This window comes from Pseudochaenichthys georgianus, chromosome 3 (assembly GCF_902827115.2).
Source record: "Pseudochaenichthys georgianus chromosome 3, fPseGeo1.2, whole genome shotgun sequence".
NCBI classification, from domain to species: domain Eukaryota; kingdom Metazoa; phylum Chordata; class Actinopteri; order Perciformes; family Channichthyidae; genus Pseudochaenichthys; species Pseudochaenichthys georgianus.
The window spans coordinates 44,866,922-44,891,565 of NC_047505.1; the positions used below are offsets into that span (position 1 = coordinate 44,866,922).

Sequence of the window (24,644 nt, forward strand, 5' to 3'; positions counted from 1 at the left end):
TTATCACAGAATGTTTGGCTTTTGCCTCTCACTTTCTGAATAACTTTTGCCTAATAAATCAGAAAATGTGTATATCCCTGCAATGTTTGCAGTATGTAAATGTTATGAATAAATATTCAGAAATTGTCAGACTAATACCAGTTTTCAATTAGTTAAAGATGAAGTTTAAGTTAGTCAAGTAAATCACACAAAACATTTGAATATTCACCATTTACTACAGAGCCTTTGGAACAATGTTCAAAGGAAGGCTGAGGTAAATCTTCTCCACACCAATTACCTATTACAGAAAAACATATTTGAAATTATTTCATTATTCACAGACAAATACAAAAATGTTCTGCTCCTTAAAGGCGACATTTACCATTTAATTATGTACCTTTAGGTTAATATGAACCGACTTCGGCCGAGATGGGCGCCTCCAGTGTAAAACGCTACAGTAGCCTATACTAATGCAATGAGTACAACTTTGTACGGAGCCATACACATCAGCGTTGCGAGCCCATTTCCATTGGTTTCAATCATGGTTTCAATGGAGACGTGCACTGCAGCAAAACTAAAATGGCATTCATTTGTGTAAATATGTCGTGTAGTAATAGATGTATTTATTTTTCTTCTCAAGAGAGTACCAGAATGTGTATTTTATGTTAGTATTTCAAAAAATCTCCTCGGGAGAATCCCCCCAGACCCCCCTACAGGGTTTGGGTTTTCAGCATGTCAACTCTTTCACCTGTGGGGAAATTGCAGGATTGGCTCCAGGTCGCCCTTTTTATTTACTACAAGACAAATGTGCCTTTTTATTTCATACAGTTCAACTTGGATTGAGACAGGGAAATACTCTAAACCTCACGCGTGGCGTTTCACTGTCAAGGGGAGCGTGTATGTAATTACAATGCAAATACTGACTTCACCCCACCACTGTATGGGTTAGCCCTACCATAGATTACCCAACAAAAATACTCTTTGGCAACTGCCGACCCGTATTGCGCAAGCGCAGATCTAAGATCCAGTAGAAATGATAAAAAAGTAAAAGTCTGCTGCTTATTGTTCTACTAGGCCAAAATAGAGTGTGTTAATTAATATGTTTGGCACCCAGAGCAAGACAGACCCAACAGGAAGAGGAACAACAGCATGATGATGTCTCTCCGTCACAGGAGCAGGATGAAGGGTTGGTTGTCGGTTGAGTTTATTTGAAGAGTTCGATGGGAGAGAGACTCTGAAGGAGACAGATGACAGGCTGCTTTTTTATATGCATCGGAGAGGGTGTTTTCACTGTTGGCATAATATTATTGGTCAACTGAACTTGACATACTCTGTCTGTTTTACACAACCACACAGTATCTGGACATCAGCTAAATGAACGGCTCATCTGGCGATGTCACACGAAATCCATCATTATTTTCAACCAAACCAAATGAAGGTGTTAAATAAAACTGTTGGCCTGTCAAAGAGTCCCAGAAAAACATGCTTTTCTGCAGGAAAATGTTGATGCTAAGTGATCACAGTCTGTCGAAGTGTGTTGAAATAAGCTTTTTCATGCAAAGGAAAAGACTAACCAGCACATTACACTAAAGAAATGTTCAAAGTGGGTCCGCACTTCAAAATCCTCCTTTCTGAATGTTCTGTTAGAGATTTCTCTAAAAGTACATTTCATGTGAGAAAATTATAAAAATGAAGAACTTCTTTTTAAAATAATTGATCATGCATTGTACTTTACTCTCCACAGGGCCTCAGTGAGACAATATTTAAAGTGTGTTGATATGTCTGTCTCTCAATCACAACAGTGTTATTTCATTTTCATTAGTGAGTGTGTCATAAATCTTGATTTGTGTGTTCATTACAAATATTCTAAATGCTAGATACAGTAGGTACTGCTGGCACTTCAACAGCTGTTACACCTGTGCTGTTCCCATACTTATCTAATACACTTAGACTGACGTGAACAAAAGACATGGCAACAAACACTTTAAAATATCAACAGGAACAAGCAGGTGATAATTGTGTATAATAAAAAGTATCCATGTTGTTACTGTTCACTGTATCGCTAATCATTTGAATATTACCTTTGTTCTTGCACAATGAACATGAAAAGGAATAATTAATTGATAATATAATTTTAAAACATTTTATTTCGGACACCACATTACTAGAGTGACTTCTCAACTAGGCTAAATGAAAGTTGATAAAATGACCTTCGCACATCCCGTCGACTTTCCTCATTTAATAAATTACATTTGCTCAGAAAAGGAGTTTCGTCCCTGTTCATGTGAACTTAAAGTTAAAAAGAAGATATATACTTTTCATTTCAAACCATTTCTGCTTTATTGTCCTATATCTTCCCCAGAGCTCAGTGAGACGGTATTTCAAGTTTTTTTGTTATCTGTTAACAGATTTAATTTTTAATAGTGAGTTATTTGATAAAAGTTGACGTTAGCATTCATCACGACTCACATGTTAGATGTGTAGTGTACGGTTGTCTGGAACTGTTGTTACACCTGTGCTGTTCCCACATTTATCTGATACACAGAGACTGAAAATACATGGAGACATGTAATACAAGTGAAATACAGCATCTGTGGAACGAAAAATGTCCCTGTTTTTACTGTTTACTTTTAAGCTAAGTCTTTGAATATTACATCTGTACTTGCATGATGAATATTAAATGAATGTTGTTTGTTTGAGCCACAACAATACCAGAGTGACTTCCCAACTTAGGCTAAATGAATGTTGATGAAATTACCTTTGAACATTTCTAACTTTATTTCAGAGCTCTAATGTATTTATACAGAACAAGTAAAAACCTAACTTTAACAGTCAGACCCTTCTTGATTCCCTGCTCATTACAGCATTTAACACCAGAGGACAGAGACACTGACCTGCTCCTCTACTGCTCTCAAGTGAAAACTAAACATATAGAACTTTGGCACCTGAGCTTTAATCATCTCAAGAATACAAAAACAAAATTAAACTGAATAGTAATTTGATCAAACAATCACCAGTGGAGCATGTGTGCATGATGTAAAGTGTTAAAGTAAACATTTCTAACAGAAGGGCTTTCTATGAGCGGACCACAGCTCTGATTTATTAGATCTAGTGTTCCAACAACCACTGACTTTGCTGAACAAAAATGAGACTATGGAGCTTTGAAAAGAAGAAATAACCGTTCTAATCAGATGCTGAATTGCAACTTAAATAAATGCTAAACAGCACCAGATAGTTTTTTCATTATCCCATTACTTTCTATAAAGCCTGCCACGGTCACATTGTTCAGAAAAGAAGAAAATATGTCCAATCAGAATAGAGTATTCAAGTTGAGCACTAATCATTTCAGGTAGTATGCTTTGGATAAATGCATTAGCTAAGTAACGAAACATTACATTAATAAAGTGATCACTTTTAAATTCTTGATTATAGTTCATGGATACGAGAACACCGACAGACAAGTGAGAGTAATGGTTGTTTATTTCAGTAAGTAGACATTCTGTTGCAGTGTACACAACCACAACAGCTGAACAAAGGTATTTGCCACAATGTGCAATGATGTCACCAGATCAGTTGTTGAGCAGCAATCTGAAAATACAGGAAGCAAAGGTTCAGCAGGTACAATGTACAGTAGTTAGGTCACTTCACCTTCATGTGACTGATGAGAGCAGCATGTGTACAGTTAGGAAGATCATGTTCCCACAGGCCTCCTCAGCAGGCTGCTGAAGGAGACCTCTGGGATGCTTTTTATTTTCTGGTCAATTCCACAGCAAAACAAGAATGGAGAGTCCTGAAAGCCTTGGTATATGACCAACACAGAGAGCAGCATCACTCATTAGATAATGCTTTAATACCAGAGGGGGACTTCAGTTTACTCACAGGAAAAAGATGGAGTCACTCCTCTTCACATCTCAGGATTCTGAAAGTCAAGATTATTCAATTACCAATTCATTATTTAACAGTTCTAAAGATGCAGATTATTTATTTCTCCTTTAATCTTTCAAAATAAGCACGTGTCCTGCAGTAATATCCCACAATGCTCATGGGAGTGGACATGTGGGTAAAGCGTAACCACAGATTTATTCTGTGAGGTATTTCCAACGACACGGCCCTATAGGTAAAGGTCAGTCGGGATAGACCTCAGTTCTGTGAGTCGTACACTCACCTCTGCTGTGACGCCCTGCTGCATCCTGGGACGACAGCCTCTGCTGCTGCATCCTGGGAGGACAGCCTCTGCTGCTGCATCCTGGGAGGACAGCCTCTGCTGCAGCACACCTGAAGAAGGCAGGCAGGAGAGAGTGAGAACATGTTTGCAGCATTCATGTTTTATCATTACTTGACATGCATTTCTCCCTTTTGATGAAATGAGTTACATCTGCAGTGGTTTGCATGTACTATGTACAGACACAGGGTAAAGACATGGCTTTCTAATGAATAATGTTTCAGCAAACATACCAGGACTCCACACACAGGCAGCATGGAGACCAACGATGCCAGTTTGTGAGTTTTGTCTCGCACTGACTTATGAACTAACCAGCTGAGAAAGCAGCTGGCTGCAGATACCGTACAGTGCTGTCATTATACAACATGTTTCACACTCTCCATATCACTCTCGACAGTTACTTTGAAAACATGGTTTGTTTTCCTCCTGGAATCTTGTGCATTTACAGCAGCCACCTGTTGGTTTAAACCAGGGGTGGGGAACCTTTTTCCTCTCAAGGGCCATTTCAATTTTTTCAACATCCTCCGAGGGCCGTACAAATTATTGACCTCTGCTTAAAAATCACAGCACATTCATTTGGCCTTTCTTTCATGCTGTGCAAAGAAAAAAGCAACCTCTTAACCCAGATATCTTGCCACGACTCACGCACGCATTCACGTGCATGGGTTGTGGCATGATCACCAAAGCAGAAAGATATGGACACAAGATGTGTGCACATGTATTTAGTTTCCTATCCATGTGAACATGATTTAAGTGGGGGGGGGGCCTAACCTCCTCTAGGGGGGTCCGGGGGGGGCATTTTTTTAAAATATTGAAGTTGAAAGCATCAATCTGGTGCACTTTGAGAGCAAAATTAAGAGATCTATGGAAACATCTCTCAACACCCATAGGAAACAGAACTGTAAGCAGATTTACTTTTTCTTTATGGATATTTTACAAATCACTCTCCTTTCAAACTGTATTCTTGTTTATTAATAACAACTTTTTTTTACTGTCATTTAGTATTTTATACCCGTTTACTTTATTCTCTTGTTTTTTTATAACTATAATGATCATATAAAGATGTGCCTTTACCTCACTGGTTAGAGAAAAAGTTTCTTATATTCGTTAGCATAGCTAGCTAACCAGATGCTAATAACAACACAGTTATTGACTGTCTGATCAGTATGTCAGATGAACAGATCGCGACCGGGCTTTCAACTAAAGACACAGACACGCAGAAACTGCGGCATGTGTAGCCTACGGATTAATGGGTACTGCAATTTTTTTGAAGTCCCGGATTGGCGTTCTGGTGCTCTCCGTCAGCACTGCACCCCTGTCAGACGAGACATATACCACGTGATGACACGTTAGGCTTGGCTCGTGTTATGTTCAAGGACCATGACCGTTGCCAGGAAAAACAGGCACTCGCTTGTTTAATTATTTTGCGGTCTAGATTTCTTTAATTTTTTTCTTTTTTGCGTGTGTTTATAAATTACCTCGAGGGCTAAACCAAATGGTCTCGTGGGCCGTATACGGCCCAGGGGCCGGAGGTTCCCCACCCCTGGTTTAAACCCTCTTGTTAAGGGACGTCAGAGTACTTACATCATGCTGCAGTGTTGAAGGCCAGAGAGGACACCTGTTGAGGCAGAACTAAAGTTACTATGGGTTTCCATAAGCAGTGGCAGCAGCAGAGAGACTGCTGTATTTTGTTCAGTTGGGCATCTCTCAATCACACTTCAGAGCAGTTGAACATTAAGCCAATCAACATGACACTTGAACAGTGACTGAATGCTGAAATGCAACTTATCAAGCTGTCCTTAAATGTGACCTATCATGCAAAATGCACTTTTGTACGTCTTTTATACATGAACATGTGTCCCCGGTGTTCCAGGGAACTCACCAAGTGTCAGAAAACACAACCCTCTCTCTTTTCCTCCATACCCAAATCTCTTAAAAAGGGGCTGCAACGGATCTGATACAGACTGATCCAGATTTGAACACTTCTGTGACGTCATAGAAGTGGCGCTACGGCTATTGGGCCAACTCCACCAATCAGGAGGAGACAGCCACGGACATTGCCGTTCGAAAGCGCTGGAGAGGATTTAGTACATATGCCAGGCCTGTAGATGGTGCTGTTCTCACAGAATCAGCCCATGCAAAGACGGTGTTAAATTGAGCGAAATGAGGAATGGCTAAAATGCATGATCTTGTTTGGTATTTTGAAAAATAAAATGTATAAATATGCCTTATATAGGTATTAGGAGTGTAACGGTTCACAAACATTTCGGTACGTACCTCGGTTTTTAGGTCACGGTTCAGCATTTTTTATTATCACAAAACATAACTTTTTTTTTTTAATTATTATTAAACTGTGAATAATGTATACACCCAAATAAATACAAAATATAGTCAAATAAACATTAAGGTGCAGCATTTCGATTAACTGACATAGTCTGTATTTGAACTGTACTGTACTAGTACCTAAGCAGCCAGTTTCACATTAGGACTAGCTTCTCATTGTATTTTCATGTTTTTTTTAAGAAAGATGAACTTGTCCACATTGCTTGCCGAAAGGGCAGATCTGCTGGCACTAACAATGTCTCCTGCTGTGGAGAACACACCCTCTCGCTAGGGACAGAGGTAGCAGATACAGCCAGGTAGCGCTTTGCTAACATGGCAACATAAGGATATTTTGTAATAGCTTTGGCTCGGTCTGATCTTTCTGCGAGTGGTGGAGGCTTAAATGCTAGTGGGAGTTGGGTTTGCACTTCAATCTTTTGGTACCGGTGATATTCACATTCGGGTGATGCCTTTTCAAATGAGTGTGCAAGCTTGATGTATTGCCAGCCGCGTAACCAATTGTAGTACCGACAAACAGCTTTGGTTCGGTCCACCTGTCTTTGTCAGTCATCCTTGTACGTAACTGCGAAACCAAAATGTTCCCAAACCGGAGACTTCAATGATGCTGGAGGATTTTCGAGCTCAAATTTATCTGCGTTAGCCATTTCCTCAAATTACTGACTAAATTTGAACGCATCCCTGTGACCAGCTCTCATAGTATGCCTCTCGTCCAATGAAATGACTTGCTCTATGACGCGTTGAACCCAATGTGAGCAAATTACTCTGAACACTGCGACGCAGCACCTGAGATTACTTCCAAGAAGTTGTTCACATTCTCGATTTTTTACGTTTAACGTTATATTGGTCCGAAGGGCCCATACCGAATAATTTAGGTACGTATACCGTTACACCCCTAATAGGTATGGTCCTACACTATATTATTCAAATGTAGCATGATAGGTCCACTTTAAGGTTTCATCACCTGCCAAAGAACAAAGAATGCCATAAACAAAAATATGTATATTTATAAATGTAACAGATGTCTTTTCTCATAAGTAACACTGCTACAACCAGCAGCAGTGGGTTGCAAGAGAATATTTGCTCTATGCACTGTATGAGCGCTACGGCCCACCTAACAGGACCAGAGCTCATACTGTGCCAAGCAGACAAGAGTATCAGGTCCAGATCAAATGTAATGCAAACTAGTCGTTTATGAACTTTGTGCCAAAAACCTATGACAAGTCAAATGTCCATGGAAGCCTGAAGGTTTAGGTTGTCAGGCTCCTGCAGTAAAAAAACAGTCTTACAACGGTGCCAACAATATTATCGTTTATCGCAATAATTTCCAGGAAAATTTATCGTCCAACAAAATTAATTATCGTGACAGGCCTACACAGACAGATATACTCATTTATACCATTAGACTGAATCCATGAACACAAATACTAACCTCATATCCAAGAGGGGCAGCACAACATCTTCCCCCATCGAGGCGAGCAGTAAGATCATATCCTGCAATAAAAGGGAAAATAATAAGAGGTTTGAACATCTCATCTCAGCCAACAATTAAACTGAGCCAATATTGTAAGCAAAAGCAACTAGATTGTATAAAAGGAAACGGGGAAACCTGATGGTGGGGGATGGTTAAAGAAACAGTGATGCATCTCTAAACCAATAGACATGGTGAATGTGCCAGGCCTCATTGACACCATTCTGCAACCAGCAGTGCAGAGGTGAAAGCAAAACCTGATGTTCTATAGCGACTGTTGTCCTGAGATCAGCCCACTGCACAGGGCCGTCCTCCTGACAAGTGGCTCTGCTCGGACCAGCTCAGCGATCTGGTCCTGATCCAAGCCCAGTCCTGAAAGCCTTGGTATATGACCAACACAGAGAGCAGCATCACTCATTCGATAATGCTTTAATACCAGAGGGGGACTTCAGTTTACTCACAGGAAAAAGATGGAGTCACTCCTCTTCACATCTCAGGATTCTGAAAGTCAAGATTATTCAATTACCAATTCATTATTTAACAGTTCTAAAGATGCAGATTATTTATTTCTCCTTTTATCTTTCAAAATAAGCATGTGTCCTGCAGTAATATCCCACAATGCTCATGGGAGTGGACATGTGGGTAAAGCGTAACCACAGATTTATTCTGTGAGGTATTTCCAACGACACGGCCCTATAGGTAAAGGTCAGTCGGGATAGACCTCAGTTCTGTGAGTCGTACACTCACCTCTGCTGTGACGCCCTGCTGCATCCTGGGACGACAGCCTCTGCTGCTGCATCCTGGGAGGACAGCCTCTGCTGCTGCATCCTGGGACGACAGCCTCTGCTGCAGCACACCTGAAGAAGGCAGGCAGGAGAGAGTGAGAACATGTTTGCAGCATTCATGTTTTATCATTACTTGACATGCATTTCTCCCTTTTGATGAAATGAGTTACATCTGCAGTGGTTTGCATGTACTATGTACAGACACAGGGTAAAGACATGGCTTTCTAATGAATAATGTTTCAGCAAACATACCAGGACTCCACACACAGGCAGCATGGAGACCAACGATGCCAGTTTGTGAGTTTTGTCTCGCACTGACTTATGAACTAACCAGCTGAGAAAGCAGCTGGCTGCAGATACCATACAGTGCTGTCATTATACAACATGTTTCACACTCTCCATATCACTCTCGACAGTTACTTTGAAAACATGGTTTGTTTTCCTCCTGGAATCTTGTGCATTTACAGCAGCCACCTGTTGGTTTAAACCCTCTTGTTAAGGGACGCCAGAGTACTTACATCATGCTGCAGTGTTGAAGGCCAGAGAGGACACCTGTTGAGGCAGAACTGAAGTTACTATGGGTTTCCATAAGCAGTGGCAGCAGCAGAGAGACTGCTGTATTTTGTTCAGTTGGGCATCTCTCAATCACACTTCAGAGCAGTTGAACATTAAGCCAATCATCATGACACTTGAACAGTAACTGAATTCTGAAAAGCAACTTACCAAACTGTGCTTAAGGTTTCATCACCTGCCAAAGAACAAAGAATGTTTAAAGGACTGCCATAAACAGAAATATGTATATTTATAAATGTAACGGATGTATTTTCTCATAAGTAACACTGCTACAACCAGCAGCAGTGGGTTGCAAGAGAATATTTGCTCTATGCACTGTATGAGCGCTACGGCCCACCTAACAGGACCAGAGCTCATACTGTGCCAAGCAGACAAGAGTATCAGGTCCAGATAACATTAAATGCAAACTAGTCGTTTATGAACTTTGTGCCAAAAATCTCAAATTAAATAAGTTTAGACCGCTTTGATCATGTGCCATTAATAAAGATTATTTGTCACAGTGCGTCTCAAGTTGTTGAATATTAGGGCATTACGAAATGCTACAATGCATGAAGTCGTTTTAGGTGGCCTTTGGTGACGTCGCGTGAGTCAGCATAACTTTATAAAATAAAGTTGCCATACTTAAGATTCCATTAACGACTTCTGAATAATAATAATTTAAATAAATGTTATCGACTTTTAAAAAAAGGGAAAACGTTCTCAGGTCCTTAAATACATATTCTAAAGCCATGCCGCCAGTAAAGCAGTTTGCATGCTACGTTGATCAGAACTGAAACTTTTGCAAATCTGTATGAATGCAGTCTTCTCATTCATTTAACTCAACATACTATCCTCACTCAGCTAGAAGCCCCGCACGAGACAATATGCAATGCACTTAAGCTGCCGGTGCATCAACTACACGAGGAGGAAAGGCTAACAGCCTTTCTAGCATTAAGCTAACTAGCAGCTACTGTGCCCAACCAGGACAACGTGAGCACGTCGTGTTTCACAAGTCTTATTAAAATCCCACTAAAGTAACTTTACTTACAAATGAGGACATTTGTGCTGTGCCAGGTATTTTTCAGCGAATATTTACCTTCTGTGTGTTTTCTGGACGACCAGGGGCCTCAGTGTTTTTGCTTACACGCACGTCCTACTCCGGTTTTCCTTTATTAATCACAATCAACTCGTAATGCGGCGCAGCTTTTGCGGGCTGCAGGAAATGACGACAGAACAGCTAAAAAAAGACATCTCACACAACCATGCTCACACCGTGTCAGATGTTGGTTCTTTTGGGAACGTGGAGACAAATGAAAATAGCTTTAAAAGTAGAATATTGCTCTACTTTTGAAGCGAGCAAAGTGAAGCTCCAACAATGCAGTTCGGCAAAGCGTGACATCACCCCATTCAAAAAGTGAACCTTCAACGCACACCGCCGTGTGGAGGGCAGGTGTAGGGGCCTTGTGAAGCTTCGACGGAAGCGTCAGCCAATCGAATCATATGCCAGTACAAGCTCTAGCCAATCAAACCGCGTGCTTGTGTGTCCGGGGCGGGAGATTCATGTGATTGGTTGTTGGTCGTGCATGCAACTTGTAACTTTTGAGCAAATAATTAAATCCCCATTATAAATCAATCGATGCTTTCTACCTGGTAGATCTGTGAAGGTTTTCATAGTCATGCTTTTATAAAAATAATAAATTTCGATTTCAAATAGACTTTTATGGGAATAGTACTCTGTTTACATGAGGCCTACTCATGGAGCCTGTTGCCTGCACCACGAGAGTGGTCGTATTTTCACCGGCTTGATCCCATCAGCCCATCGTAGCTCGCCGTGATCGTATAGTGGTTAGTACTCTGCGTTGTGGCCGCAGCAACCCCGGTTCGAATCCGGGTCACGGCATTGCGGTAACAATGTCACGGCAGATGGGTTGTCTTTTGAAAAGAATACAAAACATTAAGGGAAACTCACTGCAGTTTTAAAAAACACAAATGTTCTAAAACACATGCAAACGAAGATAAAATGTCACCCACTAAGTGCCAGCATTTTGAAAACAAATAAATAAATGCTGCAAGAAGCTCAAAACCAATGTAAAACTGGGACACTAAAAAGTTATCCACGCAGAGATCGGAGTGCTTGTTGACGATTTGCATGTGTTTCGGCACATTTTCGGCTTGTTATGCTTTCTCCCACGTCCGTGTACTTACCGTAAAGCCCCTCCAGAGGGAGACAGGGGAACTGGAAGACCACCGTTTTAAAAAGTTACTCTTACAACAAATCTTGTATTTGCAGTAATCCAATAAGTAATTGAAGATACTCATGAAAGCACTTGTATGAAATGACCCAATAACTGTGATGTTTTGTTTTGCATGTAACTGTAACCTTTGAACAAAGCATTACATCCCCATTATTAATTAATCGATGCTTTCTACTTGGTAGATCTATGAAGATTTAAAATGGACTTTTATGCGAATCGTACTCTGTTTACATGGAGCCTTCTGCCTGCGCCGCGACAATACTGGCGTTTTCGCCATTTTTCTATCAGCCCATCGTAGCTCGCCGTGATCGTATTCGATCCGGCCCGGTTCGAATCCGGGTCACGGCATTGCGGTAACAATGTCACGGCAGATGGGTTGTCTTTTAAACAGATTCAAATGCATTAGGAGAAACTCACTTCAGATAAAAAACAATGCAAATATAAAACACAAATGTGCCAAAACACATGCAAATGGGAAAATATGTCACCCACTTGAAGAAAGATGCAGCGTTTACTAAAAGCGTTGCTTAGACAAAACGCTGCAAATAAAAAACGCTTGCAAAGAAAAAAATGCAAGAAACTCAAAACACAACACAATCAGAAACACTAAAAAGTGATCCACACAGTGTTTCGGCACATTTTTGTTTTTATGTTAAGCATAGATCCTGCTGTACCTATAGCGATTATTCCACGTCTACCACCTTATCTTTATCTTGTTGTATAACAGAATAAAAGTCTTAAATGCAATTAAAGGGCGATTATCACTGAAAAAGCCTTGTATTGTTGACGAGATGAATACATTGAGATTTAGATTGATATGTGATCATTCTTACAATACCAATATATAATTTAATAATAACAAAGTAACTTGTGTTACTGGAATGAACTTGAGCAAATGTGAGTCAGAGTAGAGGTCATATACTGGTCTAATTATCATTTGAACAAACATTAGGCTGACTCCATTTATGTCCATCAGCCCTGCTAAACTCAGCTTTTCCTGGCCACCTGCTGACCTCACTGCTTAAAACCTCCCATGTTCAACCTCCATGACCGGCAGTAGTCCTCATTCAGAGTCTTTCTCCTTGGTAGACCCAGGGTGTTCTTCCAGTCAGTATCCACCTTTCATCCCTGCTTGCCAGGACATGTTTTCCAACTGTAAGGCAACAACTCTAAACATTTAAGATACAAAGGATGTAACTGGGCTTAATCATCATTTTGAAGACATAACTAAATGATACACGTGGTGGATTACTTACAACCACAATTCCCAATACTTGATAAGTATGACTTACATGTTGTTGTTTTTTTAACATCAATACTGTTTAGTAGTGCGATGAAATTCTTGGAGCAAAGAACCAGAGCACAAGAAGTACACTGGAGAACTTCTAACTCTCAGACATGTGGAGATTTAGACCTGAAGACATTTACCAAGACACCATAGCAGCACAAGTGATGTCCCCCAAACTGCTACACGATTACCAAAAAGCCGCGGAATATGGAAGCAAACATTCCATCAGTAAGACATCACTAGTTATGTTTCTTGTAGACAATCAGACTTCACTGGAAATCAAAACATGCTATGACATGCTCTGCGAAGTATTAAATCCCCATTGTAAATGAATCGATGCTTTCTAACTGGTAGATCTGTGAAGGTTTTCATAGTCATTACTTTTATAAAAGAAATAACATTCGATTTCAAATGGACTTGTATGTGAATCGTACTCTGTTTACATGAGGCCTACTCATGGAGCATACTGCTTGCGCCGCGACAATGGTCGCGTTTTCGCCCCCTCATTCCCATCAGCCCATCGTAGCTCGCCGTGATCGTATAGTGGTTAGTACTCTGCGTTGTGGCCGCAGCAACCCCGGTTCGAATCCGGGTCACGGCATTGCGGTAACAATGTCACGGCAGATGGGTTGTCTTTTAAACAGATTCAAATACATTAGGAGAAACTCACTTCAGATAAAAAACAATGCAAATATGAAACACAAATGTGCCAAAACAACACATGCAAATGAAAAAATATGTCACCCACTTGAAGAAAGATGCAGCATTTACTAAAAGCGTTGCTTAGACAAAACGCTGCAAATACAAAACGCTTGCAAAGAAAAAAATGCTTCGAAGAAAAAAATGCTGGAAGAAACTCAAAACACAACACAAACAGAAACACTAAAAAGTGATCCACACAGTGTTTCGGCACATTTTTGTTTTTATGTTAAGCATAGATCCTGCTGTACCTATAGCGATTATTCCACGTATCTTTATCTTGTTGTATAACAGAATAAAAGTCTTAAATGCAATTAAAGGGCGATTATCACTGAAAAAGCATTGTATTGTTGACTAGATGAATACATTGAGATTTAGATTGATATGTGATAATTCTTACAATACCAATATATAATTTAATAATAACAAAGTAACTTGTGTTACTGGAATGAACTTGAGCAAATGTGAGTCAGATTAGAGGTCATATACTGGTCTAATTATCATTTGAATAAACATTAGGCTGACTCCATTTATGTTCATCAGCTCTGCTAAACTCAGCTTTTCCTGGCCACCTGCTGACCTCACTGCTTAAAACCTCCCATGTTCAACCTCCATGACCGGCAGTAGTCCTCATTCAGAGTCTGTCTCCTTGGTAGACCCAGGGTGTTCTTCCAGTCAGTATCCACCTTTCATCCCTGCTTGCCAGGACATGTTTTCCAACTGTAAGGCAACAACCCTAAACATGTAAGATACACAGGATGTAACTGGGCTTAGTCATCATTTTGAAGACATAACTAAATGATACACGTGGTGGATTACTTACAACCAAAATTCCCAATACTTGATAAGTATAACTTACATTTTGTTGTTTTTTTAACATCAATACTGTTTAGTAGTGTGATGAAATTCTTGGAGCAAAGAACCGGAGCACAAGAAGTACACTGGAGAACTTCTAACTCTCAGACATGTGGAGATTTAGACCTGAAGACATTTACCAAGACACCATAGCAGCACAAGTGATGTCCCCCAAACTGCTACACGATTACCAAAAAGCCGCGGAATATGGAAGCAAACATTCCATCAGTAAGACATCACTAGTTATGTTTCTTGAAGACAATCAGACTTCACTGGAAATCAAAACATGCTATTGCATAGTCTGCAAAGTATTAAATCCCCATTGTAAATGAATCGATGCTTTCTACCTGGTAGATCTGTGAAGGTTTTCATAGTCATTACTTTTATAAAAGAAATATCATTCGATTTCAAATGGACTTGTATGTGAATCGTACTCTGTTTACATGAGGCCTACTCATGGGCCCTTTCTCATTTGTCTAACTCCCCTCCTCGACTCCCCTCCTCGACTCCTATCCTCGATACTTAGTCCCGCCCACAGGAGATGTGAGCGGAGGAGCCGAGGAGGGGAACCGAGGAGAGAGGAGGGGAAGCAGCAGGCGGTTAGAGAAATGAGAACTCCTCTCCTCTGAGCGGTCATTTTAAAGAGACGTCCATTAATGATGACAAGAGGCACAGCAGCCCTCTGTCTGATGGACAGATGTGTTCATGACCACTTCTATATTTACTTTGATTCATTCACAGTGCGGTATAATGAGACAATAACAGGCTACAGATGCGGACACACACACACATATATATTTATATAAATATATACAATTTCAGAATCAAACAGAGCACTCTCATAATAACGTAACACTATCGGAGACTGGATATACCCCCCCCCCCCCTCTCTCTGGTCACTACAATGAGGAAAATAAATTACGGGCCAAAAGTTTTATTTACAAGTATTAAAAGTAAGCAGAGGACACCAAACCAACTGAGACCTGTCTGTCCGCTGCATCCACGCACTGTACCACACACACACCTACACACTGTACCACACACACCTACACACTGACTGTACCACACACACCTACACACTGTACCACGCACACACCACACACACGCACATACAGTTCCTAAAACAGGCTACAGCCGTTGTGTATTTAATTATGTGAAGCACTAAATGGTTTTAGAATTTTTTTAAATATCGACTCTTTGTAGATAGGCCTATCTACTAAACTAAAGCAAATAAAAAGAGTAGGCCTGTTATACTGAGTGATATATATTATACACACTGCTCTGCTTTCTGCACGGACCTCACAGCTGTTCTCACTGTAAACATCGCGTCGCGATGAAAGCAGTTAATAAAATAATATCCAAGGGATGCATGCAGAGCTGTCATTGGCTGAGATAAGTCCGGCCGTGCGTCACATCTCTGTTCCCGGAAATGCATCCACGAAGGAGCCGTGGAGGACCGTGGAGGACCTATCAGTGTATCCTCGGTTATAGCTCCTCCAGAGAGCCTCCTCGACGCTCGATCCTCGGTCCTCGAAGTGCATTTAGAGAAATGAGATGTCCTTCAACATGGCGCGCTGAAATTAATTTCCGGGTCACTACCAGAGGACAGAGGGGTCGAGGAGTCGCAGAAGGGATTTGATGAAATGAGAAAGGGCCATGGAGCATACTGCTTGCGCCGCGACAATGGTCGCGTTTTCGCCCCCTCATTCCCATCAGCCCATCGTAGCTCTCCGTGATCCTATAGTGGTTAGTACTCTGCGTTGTGGCCGCAGCAACCCCGGTTCGAATCCGGGTCACGGCATTGCGGTAACAATGTCACGGCAGATGGGTTGTCTTTTAAACAGATTCAAATACATTAGGAGAAACTCACTTCAGATAAAAAACAATGAAAATATGAAACACAAATGTGCCAAAACAACACATGCAAATGAAAAGATATGTCACCCACTTGAAGAAAGATGCAGCGTTTACTAAAAGCGTTGCTTACACAAAACGCTGCAAATACAAAACGCCTGCAAAGAAAAAAATGCTTCGAAGAAAAAAATGCTGCAAGAAACTCAAAACACAACACAATCAGAAACACTGAAAAGTGATCCACACAGTGTTTCGGCACATTTTTGTTTTTATGTTAAGCATAGATCCTGCTGTACCTATAGCTATTATTCCACGTCTACCACCTTATCTTTATCTTGTTGTATAACAGAATAAAAGTCTTAAATGCAATTAAAGGGCGATTATCACTGAAATAGCCTTGTATTGTTGACTAGATGAATACATTGAGATTTAGATTGATATGTGATCATTCTTACAATACCAATATATAATTTAATAATAACAAAGTAACTTGTGTTACTGGAATGAACTTGAGCAAATGTGAGTCAGAGTAGAGGTCATATACTGGTCTAATTATCATTTGAATAAACATTAGGCTGACTCCATTTATGTCCATCAGCCCTGCTAAACTCAGCTTTTCCTGGCCACCTGCTGACCTCACTGCTTAAAACCTCCCATGTTCAACCTCCATGACCGGCAGTAGTCCTCATTCAGAGTCTTTCTCCTTGGTAGACCCAGGGTGTTCTTCCAGTCAGTATCCACCTTTCATCCCTGCTTGCCAGGACATGTTTTCCAACTGTAAGGCAACAACTCTAAACATTTAAGATACAAAGGATGTAACTGGGCCTAATCATCATTTTGAAGACATAACTAAATGATACACGCGGTGGATTACTTACAACCAAAATTCCCAATACTTGATAAGTATGACTTACATTTTTTTTTTTTTTTAACATCAATACTGTTTAGTAGTGTGATGATATTCTTGGAGCAAAGAACCGGAGCACAAGAAGTACACTGGAGAACTTCTAACTCTCAGACATGTGGAGATTTAGACCTGAAGACATTTACCAAGACACCATAGCAGTACAAGTGATGTCCCCCAAACTGCTACACGATTACCAAAAAGCTGCGGAATATGGAAGCAAACATTCCATCAGTAAGACATCACTATTTATGTTTCTTGAAGACAATCAGACTTCACTGGAAATCAAAACATGGTATTGCATAGTCTGCAAAGTATTAAATCCCCATTGTAAATGAATCGATGCTTTCTACCTGGTAGATCTGTGAAGGTTTTCAGTCATTACTTTTATAAAAGAAATATCATTCGATTTCAAATGGACTTGTATGTGAATCTTACTCTGTTTACATGAGGCCTACTCATGGAGCATACTGCTTGCGCCGCGACAATGGTTGCGTTTTCGCCGCCTCGTTCCTATCAGCCCATCGTAGCTCGCCGTGATCGTATAGTGGTTAGTACTCTGCGTTGTGGCCGCAGCAACCCCGGTTCGAATCCGGGTCACGGCATTGCGGTAACAATGTCACGGCAGATGGGTTGTCTTTTAAACAGATTCAAATACATTAGGAGAAACTCACTTCAGATAAAAAAAAATGCAAATATGAAACACAAATGTGCCAAAACAACACATGCAAATGAAAAAATATGTCACCCACTTGAAGAAAGATGCAGCGTTTACTAAAAGCGTTGCTTAGACAAAACGCTGCAAATACAAAACGCTTGCAAAGAAAAAAGTGCTTCGAATAAATAAATGCTGCAAGAAACTCAAAACACAACACAATCAGAAACACTAAAAAGTGATCCACACAGTGTTTCGGCACATTTTTGTTTTTATGTTAAGCATAGATCCTGCTGTACCTATAGCGATTATTCCACGTCTACCACCTTATCTTTATCTTGTTGTATAACAGAATAAAAGTCTTAAATGCAATTAAAGGGCGATTATCACTGAAAAAGCCTTGTATTGTTGACTAGATGAATACATTGAGATTTAGATTGATATGTGATCATTCTTACAATACCAATATATAATTTAATAATAACAAAGTAACTTGTGTTACTGGAATGAACTTGAGCAAATGTGAGTCAGAGTAGAGGTCATATACTGGTCTAATTATCATTTGAACAAACATTAGTCTGACTCCATTTATGTTCATCAGCCCTGCTAAACTCAGCTTTTCCTGGCCACCTGCTGACCTCACTGCTTAAAACCTCCCATGTTCAACCTCCATGACCGGCAGTAGTCCTCATTCAGAGTCTTTCTCCTTGGTAGACCCAGGGTGTTCTTCCAGTCATAATGCCGAAACCCGCAAAATAAAGCAAAAGTCGAGACAACTTGAAAGGATATGGCGTTCCACTAAACTTGAAGAATCTCGTTTAATTTGGCATATTACTCTCAATGAATATAAGAAAGCACTGCGTAAAGCGAGAGCAGCCTACTACTCTTCATTAATAGATGAGAATAAGAATAATGCAAGATTTCTTTTCAGCACTGTAGCCAGGCTGACAGAGAGCCACAGCTCGATTGAGCCTTCTATTCCCTTAGCACTCAGTAGTAATGATTTTATGTGCTTTTTTAACGATAAAATTGTTACTCTTAGAAACAAAATTAATGACCTCTTGCCTTCGACCAGTATAGTGTTATCAACAGCTCCCGGAATCGTAAGTTCTAATATTACACTAGATAGTAAACTAGAATGCTTTTCAGCCATTAACCTTGAACAATTACATTCAATGATTCTCTCTTCTAAACCATCAACGTGTATGTTAGACCCAATTCCAACTAAGCTGTTGAAGGAAGTTTTTCCATTAATTAGCACTTCTTTATTAAATATTATGAATATGTCTTTATTATCAGGCTATGTTCCACAATCATTCAAAGTAGCAGTGATAAAACCGCTTCTTAAAAAGCACAACCTCGATCCAGAGGTTTTAGCCAACTATAGACCTATTTCTAATCTTCCGTTCCTCTCAAAAATTCTTGAGAAAGCGGTCGCAAAACAGTTGTGTGATTACTTAAAAAACAATGATTTATTTGAAGATTTTCAGTCTGGCTTTAGAACACATCATAGCACAGAGACAGCTCTGGTTAAAGTCACAAATGATATTCTAATAGCCTCAGACAAGGGACTTGTCTCTATTCTTGTTTTGCTCGATCTTAGTGCTGCATTTGATACTATCGACCATGATATCCTATTGCAAAGACTAGAGCACTTAGTTGGCATACAGGGAACTGCTTTAGGCTGGTTTAGGTCGTATCTATCTGAACGCTCTCAGTTTGTACGTGTTAACGATGAATCTTCCACGCAAACCAAAGTTAGCCATGGAGTGCCACAGGGCTCAGTGCTCGGACCTATTTTGTTCACATTATATATGCTTCCGTTAGGCAATATTATAAGGAATCATTCTGTAAACTTTCATTGTTATGCGGATGATACTCAACTATATTTATCAATCAAGCCTGATGAAATTAATCATCTAAATAAAATTCAAGACTGCCTTAAGGACTTAAAAACGTGGATGACCTTAAACTTTTTGATGTTAAACACGACCAAAACTGAAGTTATTGTACTTGGCCCGAAGAATCTACGAAACAAATTATCTAAAGACATACTAACTATGGATGGCATTAATTTGGCCTCCAGTGAGACTGTAAGGAATCTTGGTGTTATATTTGATCAGGATTTATCCTTTAACGCCCACATAAAATCAATTTCAAGGACCGCCTACTTCCATCTACGTAACATTGCAAAAATCAGGCATATCTTGCCTCAAAACGATGCAGAGAAACTAGTCCATGCATTTGTTACTTCTAGGCTGGATTATTGTAACTCTTTATTATCAGGGAGTACCAAGAAGTCAATCAAGTCGCTTCAGCTGATTCAAAATGCTGCGGCTCGTGTACTAACCAGAGTTAGGAAAAGGGACCACATTACTCCTGTTCTGGCTGCCTTACACTGGCTCCCTATAGAACACAGGATAGAATTTAAAATTCTTCTTCTCGCCTACAAAGCCCTTAATGGGCAGGCGCCATCTTACCTTAAAGAACTCATTATACCCTACTGTCCTACTAGGGCATTGCGTTCCAAGAATGCAGGGTTGTTGGTTGTTCCTAGAATCTTTAAAAGTACAATGGGAGCCAGAGCCTTTTCTTATCAAGCTCCACATTTGTGGAATCAGCTTCCAGTTTGTGTTCGGGCGGCAGACACCCTATCCGTTTTTAAGAGTGCGCTTAAGACCTTCCTTTTTGATAAAGCTTATAGTTAGGGCTGATTAGATTCAGCCCCTAGTTTTGCTGATATAGGCTTAGTTTGTCGGGGGACATCTTACTTCTTCCTTCTCTCTGTCTATACCCGTGTACACTCATGTTCCGATTAACCCAGCTTCCCCAAATGTCTTTCTTTTTGGTGTCTATATACGCTGGGATCCGGAGTCATGGATGATCCTGCGGTCCTGTGTCCTGGATCGCGAGCGCTGGATCTTGAGTCGTGGCTGTGGTCCTGGATCATAGGTCCTGGATGGATATCCTCGTGGATTCATCTTCCTATTATACACACATGCATTTCCAAACATTTGGACTACCTATGTTGCAAATGTATTATCTTTTCAATTTACACACGGCATCTATTGCACGTCTGTCCGTCCTGGGAGAGGGATCCCTCCTCTGTTGCTCTCCCTGAGGTTTCTCCCATTTTTCCCTTTAAACTGGGTTTTCTTTGGAAGTTTTTCCTTGTACGATGTGAGGGTCTAAGGACAGAGGGTGTCGTATTGTCATACTGATATTCTGTACACACTGTGAAGACCACTGAGACAAATGTAACATTTGTGATATTGGGCTATATAAATAAACATTGATTGATTGATTGAGTATCCACCTTTCATCCCTGCTTGCCAGGACATATTTTCCAACTGTAAGGCAACAACTCTAAACATTTAAGATACAAAGGATGTAACTGGGCTTAATCATCATTTTGAAGACATAACTAAATGATACACGTGGTGGATTACTTACAACCAAAATTCCCAATACTTGATGACTTACATTTTGTTGTTTTTTTAACATCAATACTGTTTAGTAGTGTGATGATATTCTTGGAGCAAAGATCCAGAGCACAAGAAGTACACTGGAGAACTTCTAACTCTCAGACATGTGGAGATTTAGACCTGAAGACATTTACCAAGACACCACAGCAGCACAAGTGATGTCCCCCAAACTGCTACACGATTACCAAAAAGCCGCGGAATATGGAAGCAAACATTCCATCAGTAAGACATCACTAGTTATGTTTCTTGAAGACAATCAGACTTCACTGGAAATCAAAACATGCTATTGCATGCTCTGCGAAGTATTAAATCCCCATTGTAAATGATTCGATGCTTTCTACCTGGTAGATCTGTGAAGGTTTTCATAGTCATTACTTTTATAAAAGAAATATCATTCGATTTCAAATGGACTTGTATGTGAATCGTACTCTGTTTACATGAGGCCTACTCATGGAGCATACTGCTTGTGCCGCGACAATGGTCGCGTTTTCGCCCCCTCATTCCCATCAGCCCATCGTAGCTCGCCGTGATCGTATAGTGGTTAGTACTCTGCGTTGTGGCCGCAGCAACCCCGGTTCGAATCCGGGTCACGGCATTGCGGTAACAATGTCACGGCAGATGGGTTGTCTTTTAAACAGATTCAAATACATTAGGAGAAACTCACTTCAGATAAAAAACAATGAAAATATAAAACACAAATGTGCCAAAACAACACATGCAAATGAAAAGATATGTCACCCACTTGAAGAAAGATGCAGCATTTACTAAAAGCGTTGCAGAGACAAAACGCTGCAAATACAAAACGCCTGCAAAGAAAAAAATGCTTCGAAGAAAAAAATGCTGGAAGAAACTCAAAACACAACACAAACAGAAACACTAAAAAGTGATCCACACAGTGTTTCGGCACATTTTTGTTTTTATGTTAAGCATAGATCCTGCTATACCTATAGCTATCATTCCACGTCTACCACCTTATCTTTAACTTGTTGTATAACAGAATAAAAGTCTTAAATGCAATTAAAGGAGGAGTATAACTGAAAAAGCCTTGTATTGTTGACTAGATGAATACATTGAGATTTAGATTGATATGTGATCATTCTTACAATACCAATATATCATTTCATAATAACAAAGTAACTTGTGTTACTGGAATGAACTTGAGCAAATGTGAGTCAGAGTAGAGGTCATATACTGGTCTAATTATCATTTGAACAAACATTAGGCTGATTCCATTTATGTTCATCAGTGGGGTATACTGCGAAGCAAGATTTTCGCTTAGCCGACTAAATTCAGGGGAAACTCCGGCTTTCCGGTCCTACGAAGCTGGTTCTATTTCGTCCCTACTGACCGCCAGAGGCGGTGCTTTAGCACTGGATATGTCCATCGTGCGCATGCGCAGCTCGAGTACCAATAACAACAAAGTCACCTGTGACCCACGTGACACCGGCTATATCAGCCGGTATTGTCAGAGGATCTGTTCCTTTTCATCTTCTTGCTGCGCGAGGGTACCGTGGCTACGTTTGCGTAGCCTACAGCGTTCAGGCTTGAACGTTTGATCGGAGGGATTTCTCTGCAAACAGCTGGCCGCGTGAAGCTTCGCGACTGACAGTCGGAGCTACGGGTCGTTAGACGCATCCTCCAGGAGCTGCGCCGGCTGTGCAGAGCCTCGACAGACAGGTTTGTGTCAGCTTGTTGCTAGTGATGGCTGTGTTTCCACACCCGCTCCCAGCCAAGTTGTCCTGATTACCGTCTTATTGTTTGTGGCTTAGACTTTCTGGTGACGACAGTGTTCCCGCTTCCTATCCCATAAAGTTGCCCTTATGCTCTTTTGAAAGTTCTGCTTGTGGCGTTGTGCCCGAGCTATCATTAGCATTTGAGTCCCAGCTTTGGCTGCGTCCCTCATTCGATTTAGTATGGAAAGCCAAGAGTGTCATACTTTAAACCCGTTTTTTCGTTTAGATGCAGAAAGTAAGGTAAGTACTTTCTATTTTCTAGAAGCTATTATCTGGTCTTAACATTTGTGTTCTGACTTGGTCGCTTGATTGTTAGCAGCAGCCGCTTGGCTAACACCTTGCTGTTGAGCTTAACTATTAACTCAGGGCAGTGCTCCCGCTCCCTGTAGCATAGGGTTTGATTGCAGTAGCGCTAGTTCGTTGTATTACTGCTCCTAGTACTAGACTCCTAGCACTAGGATGATATGCAGAGAACATCTTCACGGCGGGTGCTGTGTGCTCGGCATGTGCGGTTACTACTGTAACCAGACACGGTTCTATGCGGGCTGTTCTCTTTCTTAGAAGCTAATTATCTGGTCTTAACATTGTGTTCTGACTTGGTTGCTTGATTGTTAGCAGCAGCCGCTTGGCTAACACCTTGCATGTACGGTTAAGCTTCATTATTTAACTCAGCCGGTGAGGGCAGTGCTCTCGCTGCTGCTCCCGGTAAACGCATGGTATGGTTGCAGTAGCGCTATATCGTGGTATTTACTGCTCCTAGTACTAGACTCCTAGCACTAGGACGATATGCAGAGAACAATCTTCACTGTGTGTGCCGTGTGCTCTGCATGTATGGCCATTAAGGAGGATTTCATCCTCCCAATATTATATTGTCTAGTGGGCAGCCGTTGGCTGACACTTTTAGGCACCGGCCACAGTTACTATTGTAACTAAGGTACTAAGCCGTAAGTACTGGCCATAATTACTACTGTAACTACGGTACCAAGCTGTGTAAGTACTGGCCATAGTTAATACTGTAACTACGGGGTTAAGCCGTAAGTACTGGCCATAGTTACTACTGTAACTACGGTTCCAAGCCGTGCACGTACTGGCCATAGGCAATACCGTAACTACGGCTCTATGCCGTGTAATGGCCATAGTTACTACTGTAACTACGGTTCTAAACCATGTAAGTACTGGCCATAGTTACTACTGTAACTACGGTTCCAAGCCGTGCAAGTACTGGCCAGAGTTACTGCTGTAACTACGGCTCTATGCTGTGTAAGTATCCAAGCCGTGCAAGTACTGGCCAGAGTTACGACTGTAACGACGGTGCTAAGCCGTGTAAGTACTGGCCATAGTTACTACTGTAACTACGGTTAGATGCCGTGTGAGCCCTGGCCATGGTTACTGCTGTAACTACGGCTCTGTGCTATTCTATTCTTTAGAAGCTAGTTATCTGGTCTTAAACATGTGTGTTATTTGACTTGATCTCGCTTGATCGTTAGCAGCAGCCGCTCGGCTAACGTCTTGCGTATACTGTTAGCTTCTTTATTTTACCCAGCTAGGTGAAGGCAGTGCTCCCTCT

At 40.8% G+C, this 24,644-nt stretch overlaps 1 long non-coding RNA gene and 9 other non-coding genes across 14 annotated transcripts; 4 read left to right on the forward strand and 6 right to left on the reverse strand.

Annotated features, from left to right (window-relative positions):
- Window positions 1-3,441: 3,441 nt before the first annotated feature.
- On the reverse strand, window positions 3,442-10,773 carry LOC117440120 (uncharacterized). 5 transcript variants are annotated; one of them, XR_011645230.1, is made up of 10 exons: window positions 10,446-10,773; window positions 9,521-9,545; window positions 9,316-9,349; window positions 8,760-8,869; window positions 8,474-8,513; window positions 7,974-8,392; window positions 5,786-5,819; window positions 4,145-4,254; window positions 3,859-3,898; window positions 3,442-3,567 (listed from the first exon to the last, which is right to left on the reverse strand). It is a non-coding gene; the product is annotated as an uncharacterized lncRNA (long non-coding RNA). The 5 variants fall into 5 exon arrangements; XR_011645229.1 differs by having other exon boundaries at window positions 7,974-8,035; window positions 8,151-8,513; window positions 10,446-10,772; XR_011645231.1 differs by having other exon boundaries at window positions 7,974-8,035; window positions 8,270-8,513; window positions 10,446-10,771.
- On the reverse strand, window positions 3,991-4,124 carry LOC117444623 (small nucleolar RNA SNORA18). The gene has a single exon (XR_004551830.1). It is a non-coding gene; the product is annotated as a small nucleolar RNA SNORA18 (small nucleolar RNA).
- LOC117444566 (small nucleolar RNA SNORA8) lies at window positions 4,415-4,553 on the reverse strand. Its single transcript, XR_004551810.1, has one exon. It is a non-coding gene; the product is annotated as a small nucleolar RNA SNORA8 (small nucleolar RNA).
- LOC117444616 (small nucleolar RNA SNORA18) lies at window positions 8,606-8,739 on the reverse strand. Its single transcript, XR_004551829.1, has one exon. It is a non-coding gene; the product is annotated as a small nucleolar RNA SNORA18 (small nucleolar RNA).
- LOC117444561 (small nucleolar RNA SNORA8) lies at window positions 9,030-9,168 on the reverse strand. Its single transcript, XR_004551809.1, has one exon. It is a non-coding gene; the product is annotated as a small nucleolar RNA SNORA8 (small nucleolar RNA).
- LOC117444629 (small nucleolar RNA SNORA40) lies at window positions 9,614-9,735 on the reverse strand. Its single transcript, XR_004551832.1, has one exon. It is a non-coding gene; the product is annotated as a small nucleolar RNA SNORA40 (small nucleolar RNA).
- A 404-nt stretch (window positions 10,774-11,177) lies between the features above and the next one.
- Window positions 11,178-11,249, forward strand: trnah-gug (transfer RNA histidin (anticodon GUG)). The gene has a single exon. It is a non-coding gene; the product is annotated as a tRNA-His (tRNA).
- Window positions 11,250-13,421: 2,172 nt separating this feature from the next.
- On the forward strand, window positions 13,422-13,493 carry trnah-gug (transfer RNA histidin (anticodon GUG)). Its single transcript has one exon. It is a non-coding gene; the product is annotated as a tRNA-His (tRNA).
- Window positions 13,494-17,737: 4,244 nt separating this feature from the next.
- trnah-gug (transfer RNA histidin (anticodon GUG)) lies at window positions 17,738-17,809 on the forward strand. The gene has a single exon. It is a non-coding gene; the product is annotated as a tRNA-His (tRNA).
- Window positions 17,810-21,867: 4,058 nt separating this feature from the next.
- trnah-gug (transfer RNA histidin (anticodon GUG)) lies at window positions 21,868-21,939 on the forward strand. The gene has a single exon. It is a non-coding gene; the product is annotated as a tRNA-His (tRNA).
- The last annotated feature ends 2,705 nt before the right edge of the window (window positions 21,940-24,644 follow it).